This window comes from Lissotriton helveticus, chromosome 7, assembly GCF_964261635.1.
Source record: "Lissotriton helveticus chromosome 7, aLisHel1.1, whole genome shotgun sequence".
NCBI classification, from domain to species: Eukaryota; Metazoa; Chordata; class Amphibia; order Caudata; family Salamandridae; genus Lissotriton; species Lissotriton helveticus.
Window position 1 is genome coordinate 848,016,182 of NC_136068.1, and position 9,128 is coordinate 848,025,309.

The window sequence follows — 9,128 nt, forward strand, 5'->3', positions numbered from 1 at the left end:
ACCCATGCACGCTGGCGTCAGTTCTGTACACGACTTTCCGCGCCAGGAACGCAGAACCATGCAAGATACTGACCACTGGTGCATTGAAAACTAGGGCCCTGAAAGGGATGACCTTAACCCTAGTAATCAGTTCGCAGAATGAGGAGGATGGGAGTGGCAGTAAGGAATCTTTCACGAACTAAATTCTCTTACAGATATGTCGTTACACAAGTAGTAACTTGTGCATCTGAAAGAGACACGTTAGTGATAGATTCCTTACCTCAGAATAGATACCCCAGCAATAAAAACCCCGGTGGTGGGTCTGCGAACAAGATTACACCAGAAAGTAACGGGGAACAGAATGGCCAAAGAAGCCGTCACTCAGGACTTGACTGTCAAGGCAATAATGCTTGATAAACGTGTGCAGCGAGGCCCACGTAACTGCCTGACAAATGTCCTGTAAGGAAACTCCGCATTCCAAAGCAGTAGTGGCTGCCGTTGCCCTGGTGAAATGGGCACGCAGTCCCAGAGGAGGCTCCCTCCTAGTCAACGAGTAACAGGCCTTGATGCAGAGAACGACCCACCGAGAGATGGTCTGTTTGTGCATGGCCCAACCTCTTTTGGTGCCCACGTAGCCAACAAAGAGCTGGTCATCCACCCGGAAATGTTGGGTGCGCTTCAGATAGAACAAGAGTGCACGCTTAGGGTCCAGGCGGTGGAGCCTCTCTTCCTCTTTCGAAGGATGCGGAGGCGGAAAGAAGGTGGGCAAAGTGATGGCCTGCCCGATGTGAAAGGGCGAACCAACTGTTGGCAAGAAAGAAGGACGGGTCCTTAAAACCACCTTGTCCGGATGAACAGAAAGGAAAGAAGGTTTAGAAGAAAAAGCCTGGAGCTTGCTCACTCTCCTAGCAGAGGTGATAGCTATCAGGAAAGCCGTCTTGAGAGTGAGAAGACGTAAAGGACAGTTATGAAGGGGTTCAAAGGGAGCGCACATCAGATATGTCAAGACGAGATTCAAATCCCATTGAGGCATTATGAACGGCTCAGGAGGAAACGTGTGTGTAATGCCTTTCAGAAAACGGTTAATAACCGGGGACTTAAAAAGAGAAGGTTGATCAGGGAGTCTTAGAAAGGCGGAGAGGGCAGAAGGAAAACCTTTTACAGTGCCCAGAGCAGAGCCCTGCTGGGCCAAGGAAAGGAGGAACAGAAGGACCTCGGAAAGAGGGTCAGAAAGGGGATCCACAGCTGCGCACCATGCCACAAATTTGTTCCACCTGCAGGCGTATTCCGTTTTAGTGGAGGGACGCCTGGCTGCCAGAATGACATCACAGACTTCAGGAGGAAGATCGAAAGGCGTCAACTGTTGCAGCTCAATCTCCAGGCATGAAGGTGGAGGCTGGACAGGTTCGGGTGGAGGACCGTCCCCTGCTGCTGCGACAGAAGATCCTTCCGAAGAGGCAGTCGGATCGGGGGCTAGATCGCCATGCTGAATAGCTCGGGATACCAGTATCTTCGTGCCCAATCCAGGGCCACAAGAATGACTTGAGCCTGGTCGCGCCGAATCTTCTTCAGCACTCTGAGCAGAAGTGGTATAGGAAGAAAGGCGTACAACAGACCGCAACTCCACTCGCGGCGAAAAGCGTACCCGAGCGAGTGCCGCCTTGGAAATGACAACACGCAGAACTGATGACATTGCGCATTCTCTTCGGTGGCAAATAGATCTAACCAAGGCTCTCCCCACTGCAGAAAGAGATCTTGCACCACATCAGAGTTCAGGCGCCATTTGTGATCCATCATGCACCGGCGGCTGAGTTCGTCTGCCCTGGCGTTCAGAGAACCTGTTAGGTGTTGAACCACCAAGGTAATGCCTTGGTGTTCCAACCATGTCCAGAGGCGCAGAGCCTCCTGACATAGGGTCCAAGACCACACCCCACCCTGTTTGTTGCAATACCACATGGTGGTGGTGTTGTCCGTGAACACCTGCACTACACTTCCCCGGACAGAGGGAAGGAATGCCTTCAGTGCAAGTCGGATTGCCCAAAGCTCCAAAAGATTGATGTAGAGCTGGGACTCTGCCGGAGACCAGAGGCCTCTGATCTCTGCCTTTCCCAAGTGGCCTCCCCATCCCAGGAGAGACACATCCATCACCACTGTGTGCTCCGGTTGGGGAAGGGAGAGGGATCTGCCATTGACCCAATTGCGATTCGTGAGCCACCACTGCAAATGCCGTGCAGTGCCCTCTGAGATCTGGACGTGATGGGACAGGTTGCCCTTTTAAAAAAATTAAAAAATTGTTATTGAAGCATTTTTATGATTTTATCCCCTCCATAATTTTACAACATAAAAAAAAATAATAATAATTATCCGTTCATCAATATTAGAATTATTATTAATACCCGCTACCCCCCACCCTCCAAGCTTGAATTTATACATAAACAAAACAACAATAGGAACACGGTACATAAAACCTGACTGTTTTGGTGTCCAAATTATAGTAACCATAATATGCATTTTCTGGATATATAGTTGAAAACAGACTAAATTATATAAAAAGTTATCCACCCAAATTCTGTATCCAACATGTTAGTGGGTCCCAAATTTTCAAACCCGTCTTTTGTTTCTTTCTACCTTTCTTTCGGTATATAGCCATTTCTAAATTATATGTGGCCAGGAGTCTGGCCCGCCATTGTTCAAAAGCCGGGGGGTTATCGTCTAGCCATGCCGAAGCCAAACATAATCTAAATACAGCCGCGGAAATAAAGATAAGCCCTTGAATTTCCTTTGGCCTGGTATCTCCATCTAAACCTAGTATTAATTCTGCCGTCGTTATTTTAAATTGTAAGTTAAAGATTTTGGATAAAAAGGTGGATATTTCCCTGCGTATTGTACCCAGGGCGACACATGTCGCAAATATATGTACGATATCTGCCTCGTGCTGTTTACATCGAGGACATTCTGTACCTCTGCCTGATCCCCATTTGGCGATCTTGTTTGGGGTATAATATAACTGGAAAAAAGTTTTGTAATATTGGGCTTGAAGGTTTGCCGACATTAGCCATAACTGAGATGCCTTAAGTGATTTCTCACAAGTGTCTTGTATCACGTCAAATTTTTCATGCCATTTTAATGTATATTTTGAAACATCATCTGGTAAAGCGGATATAAGGTTATTATATATACCCCAATTCTTGTTGTGTGGGTACTAATTATTGTATCTATTATATGAATTTTTCCGAATTTGGCCAGGCCTCCCCCTTTCTTCATTAAGAAATTTCTAATTTGTAGAAATTTGAAAAAATCGGATTGGCTTAGTCCAAATTCTGATTTTAATTCATCAAATGATTTGAATCCAGTATTGGAATAAAAATTACCACACTGGGTAATCCCAACCCTTTGCCACCTTTTCATGCACACGTCATTAAATATATATGGTAGATTGGTATTTCCCACTAGCGCTGTATAGTATGAGAATCTCCCAATCCCCCATATCTTTTCGAACATTGTTCCAGGCTGAGTATAAACCCCTTAGGGTTTTAAATCGTACTTTTTTATAGTGGCAATTGTAAGTTAGTCGCCAGAGATGTGCTCTTGTTTCTTTACCTAATATTAAACCCTGTGGTGTCGGATCGTTTCTTCACATTCTACGTGGTTATACGAGGTCAGAAATCTTTTGCTATACTGTATGATAGTTGCCCACCATTATATTTTGAAGTTTGGTAGTGAGAGCCCACCCCTGTCTTTCGGAAGTGTAATATATTTGAGTGCCCTACGTGGTTTTTTATAATTCCATATGAACTGTGAGAATAAGTTATCTATCTCCTGGAATATTTGAGTAGTGAAGTCTAGACAGATGGTCCGGAAGAAATACAGGAATTTTGATGGCATTGCATCTTCCCACTATGGTTAGATGAAGGTTGTGAATTCTACGGAGGTTTTTGCTTGTTTGGTTTATTAGGGGTTCCAGAGTAATATTGACCAGATTGTCTAGGTCAGATGTTATATTTACTCCTAGATAAATGGCGTTGGTGACTAGCCCATCATCAAGAAATGTGATTTTATTATTAACGACTATCTGGGTTTTTCCATGATTAAGTTTGTATCCTGAGACCTCCCCGAATTGTTTGGCATCTTCTTCTATTGCTTTAATTGCTGTGTTAGGGTCTCTGGTGACTATTGCCATGTCATCCGCATAGGCTAGCGTCTTAGTATTGCCATTGATGCTTTTGATTGGTGATATGGCCTGATTGGATACTAGTTTCAGGATGAAAGGATTAATGAAGATGGCAAAAAATAAGGGAGAGCACGGGCAACCCTGTCTGGTCCCTCTGGTAACTTTAAAGCTCTCGGTCATCTCTCCGTTGATTGTGATAACTGCTTCAGGGTTTGTGATTAACATACGGGTAGCGTTAATGAATCGATTACCAATACCACACTTCGACATTGCTGTCCACATGTATTGCCAGGAGACCCTATCGAAGGCCTTCTCGGCATCTAACAGGATTAGGGCCATAGGGTCTCCTGCAACTTCTGTAATGTCGAAGAGTGTGATGACCTTCTGAATATGGTCAGTGGTTGATCGGCCTGGAATAAGCCGTGTTGTCGTGGGGATGTGATTTTGTGTATATATTGAGCAAGTCTTGTTGCCAATAATTTTGAGTATATTTTAGAGTCGCCGTTAATCAATGTAATTGGGCGGTAGGATCCCAGTTGTGCGGGATCTTTGTTCTTTTTCGGGAAAACTACAATTTTAGCCCTGGCCCATGAGCCTGGTGGTTGCCCCCCATTAAAAATATGCGTCATTAAAGTTGTTAAGATTTCCTTCAATGGTTTAAAATTTTTTACATAGAATTCGACGGGGATCCCATCCAGGCAAGTTGCTTTCCCAGGGGGTAGACTGGTAATTGATAGTAAGATTTCGACCCATTCTGGGCTTTTCGCCAAACTTTCTTGGTCTTCCATAGATAGTTGTAGGCTGTTAGACTGTTCTAGATAGAGTTCAATTTTATCTTGATTCTTATCAGTTTCTGTGTATAAATCCTGATAGAAATCATGAAATGCATTTCTTATTTCTAGTTGGTTTTGTGTAAGACCATTTTTAGGATTATTAATTTCTTTGATTGTATTTGCCATAGTTTCTTGTCTTATTCACACCGCCAATTGGTGTCCTACTTTTTCGCTAAGTTCGTATATGCGTTCTTTATTCACCATAGCTTTTTCTATAGCTTTTTTTGTAAAAATATCTGCCACTTTATTTTTTGCGATAGCTACCTTTGCCAATGTTTCTTCTATTTCGTGCCCCGCTTGCTCACGGGCAAGGCAGCAACGCCGAAACACGTAGGGTGCTTGTTTATGTTTGGCTCATATTAAATAAAGAAGAACATCTTTGGAGCAGACTGCTGGATTTTGGCATTATTTCGCTTAAGAGGAGTGCACACGTGCTATGTAGCGCGGTGAGTGTGATATATATATATATATATATATATATATATATATATATATCCACAAAACCTCCACAACGGAAGTAACAAGGAATATATATATATATCTTTCTTAATGTGCCAGCTCTATCAACATGCAAACCTTTATCTCATTTACCCTCTTGGGCACACCAATGGCTTGGAGAGGGGACTGTATAGTCCCTCTCAGACTTTGGTGCTCCCCGCTGGATCTGCCTCTCTCGCTAATTAAATCTTCCTCTGTTAGTTTCATGGTGAAAGCATTCCTAATATAAGAAGGACAGAAAAAAACGAAAGTTGAAAGCTTTACTCAATGAATATGAATTACAGAAATGCATAAGCTTAATCATCAGTCAATTAGTATAAGTGTACAAATCATTAAGAATACAAAGAATAACTCAGTATAGTTCTACTAGGAATTCAGCATAGGTTCGCCTTCTAAGATGGGGGTGAATGTGTGATCCTGTCATGGAAGAATCACATTCTTTAATACGTCCTTAAACAGAGGATTTCATACATTCACAACATGAGAACATAGTTCACAGGCTCGTAACCAATAAGAAATAAGCAAAAAGAAAAATGTACTACAGACTACATTTATGGATTCACTCACTTCTTTACTACATTAGACTTGTGAGCTCCCAAAGTCTGTAATTATGCCATGACTTGCTACATAGTATGTTATTCAGGCTGAGGAAGTTGGGTTAGCCTTGGGAAAGTACATTTTGTTCGTCAGTTCAGCTGGGAAAGTAATAGTCTCTTCCCAGCAAACCTAAAATCTTTTATTACAGCAGATAATAATAGCGGCAATGATGACGGGGTATACTAAGATGTCTCATCCAAAATGGACGACAGAACAAAGTTGACCTAAATTAATGAAAGCTCAGTATCTCACGTTCACCACAATTTGAAACCCCCCCCAGATCTAACAGGACCGACTGGGCTTCAATGAAAGTGAACTCTTAAAATATTTCAGTATATGAATAGGAAAAAAAGTAATGTTTCATGCCCTACGAGTATTTTCTCCATGGTTATGATCTTTGGATAGCATTATTACAATGTAGCAATATATACTTTACCCTGACCAGCACACCTTTTTAAGGTTATTTATGGGTTTGAAGACAGAATTGCATCAGTCACAATATATATGGAGAAATGAGAGTGATATGTAGCATTTCTTCAATATTTATCGTGATCATGTGAAGTGATTTTTTTTATAAATGTATTCAGAAAACAATATGGCGCCTGCATGAGTAACGGGAACTTGCCTTTTTGTGTCATTTACCGATGCTGAAATAATACATTTGTGTTATTCTCCCCCAGTCAAAAGATCTGGGTTAAATCCATTGTTCTTTTGCCCACTACGCCACCCCAGTTTGGACCCAGCCATATGCAAATCAGTTATGACCCTGTGCCCCATGGGAACAGTCCAGACCGAACTGCCAGGCCAGGTCCTCTATGGACCGGAAACAAGCATCCTGGGACCGGAAACAAGCATCCTGGGACCAGTTTTAGGGTATGTCACCCTTCCTCAGCCAGGCTAGCTTGAATCCAGTGGCACAGTGAGCAAGGGACCCACGGTCTGGGCATACCCATCCCACTTAGGGCGAAAAGTGTTATAGCTAACAAATGATGGACAAGTGACGGAATAATGTTGACAATGCAACATTCTCCCCCAGTCAAAAGATCTGGGTTAAATCCATTGTTCTTTTGCCCCCTATGCCACCCCAATTTGGACCCAGCCATATGCAAATCAGTCTTGACTCTGTGCGTCATGGGAACAGTCCAGACCGAACTGCCAGGCCAGTTCCTCCCTGCACCGGAAACAAGCATCCTGGGACCGCTTTTAGGGTATGTCAACCTTCTTCAGCCACGCTAGCTTGAATCCAGTGGCACAGTGAGCAAGGGACCCAAGTCTGGGCATACCCATCCCACTTAGGGCAAAAAGTGTTACAGCAAACAAATGACGGATGGAATGCTGACAATGCTAACATTCTCCCCCAGTCAAAAGATCTGGGTTAAATCCATTATTCTTTTGCCCGCTACGCCACCCCAGTTCGGACCCAGGCATATGCAAATCAGTCTTGACCCTGTGCTCCATGGAAACAGTCCAGACCGAACTGCCAGCACTAGCAACATTCCAGGAGTGGCAGCGCCTGTTTTGTGCTGAAAAAGGAGCCTACTTTATTGATGGATGAAACCTACAGGCATTACCTTATAAAGAGGCAGTTTTGCCAGTTCTTTTATATAATGCGCGGATGGGGTTCAATACATGACAGAAGGAATTAATCTACTTCTTACAGTAGATTTTGAACTACAGCTACTTAGAAAGTGACATAATAAATTGCCTAAAATAAGTTTTGAAACGAATTACCAATTGTATATTGGCATATCTATTTTCACAGTACAAATTCCGCATTTATTCTACATACCTGTGATCACAGTATCTCCTTAAGAAGGACCAAGAGCAGTTGAAAGAAGCGTATAGAAAGAGTTAAAATAGGCCCATATATTATAACAAATACATTAGCCGTACAGTAGGACATTGAGAATAAACTTGGAGTTCTGACTTTACATAGGCCTTTGGCCTCATTGCCTTAAGTGGTAACAGAACGTCTCTGTGACTTGCAATACCTCTATAAGGTCCGACAACGGGTAATTTAGCTCGTATGAAGTCAGTCCTTGTTGCACCATTTCAAAAGCAAATAAGGAAAACTCACAAAGATGCAGGGTTTTAACTTTCAGAGAAAACTTGCGCTCCGCTATGTTTCTGACTGCCTGTTCGGCGGAATAATTATGGGTGGTGGTGCCACAGAAAAGGGGAAACCCTCTCAACCCCTCAAAAGATGTTGCAACACAACACCTGAACTTTAGAAAACAAATTCCTATGCACACACAATATCAATTCAAAAACAGGGTAATGTTTGTCTTAGTCCGGTCAGTAAAATCATAAAAATTAGATGTCCACTTCTTGTATGAGCAATTTTTTTCCTTTTATTGCCCAAGCTATATCACGCCAGCCGACACGTGTTTCGTCAGAGGGCAGATCGCTCTGACTCTTCAGGGCTGGAATTAAAACAAAATATACACAGTACTGAATATTCTGTCTTGAATGTCCAGTATATCATAAGATTTTACATAGTCGTGGCAATACTTTGAAAATACATTGTATTTTTACACTTTGAGGCGATATATTTTGGAGACTAGAAAGTGAGGTAGAAAAATCCCATTACACTCACTTTCAAATGCACCAATTTGATTGTTGTTTTTTCCAGTAAAGCAAGGACTTATGTTTCTAAGACCAAGGCATGAATTGGTGAGCACTTTCTGAAAGAATTGGGGGGCGGGGAGGGTTGGTGGGAAAGGTAAAATGTGGAGGGATACAGCCTCAGCAACTCAACTGGATGACCCAGTAGTTTTTTCATTGCCTCACAATAGATGGCTAAATGGAAGATCCTCCCACACTGCAGATGGTGAAGGGACAGGAATAAATCAGAACGGTGTTAAAGTGGCAGAGAACGTAGAAGATGATGGGGATTGGATCTGCAGCTGTGGAAACTGATGATGTCTTCTAGAACCACCTCTGCCTCAAAAGGAGTGGTACCCCTCCTGAAGCATTTAGACAGGATGAGATGAATGAAATTGCCAAGACCCAAAAGTAACTACAGATCCTCCTATTTGGTCAGAGGAATT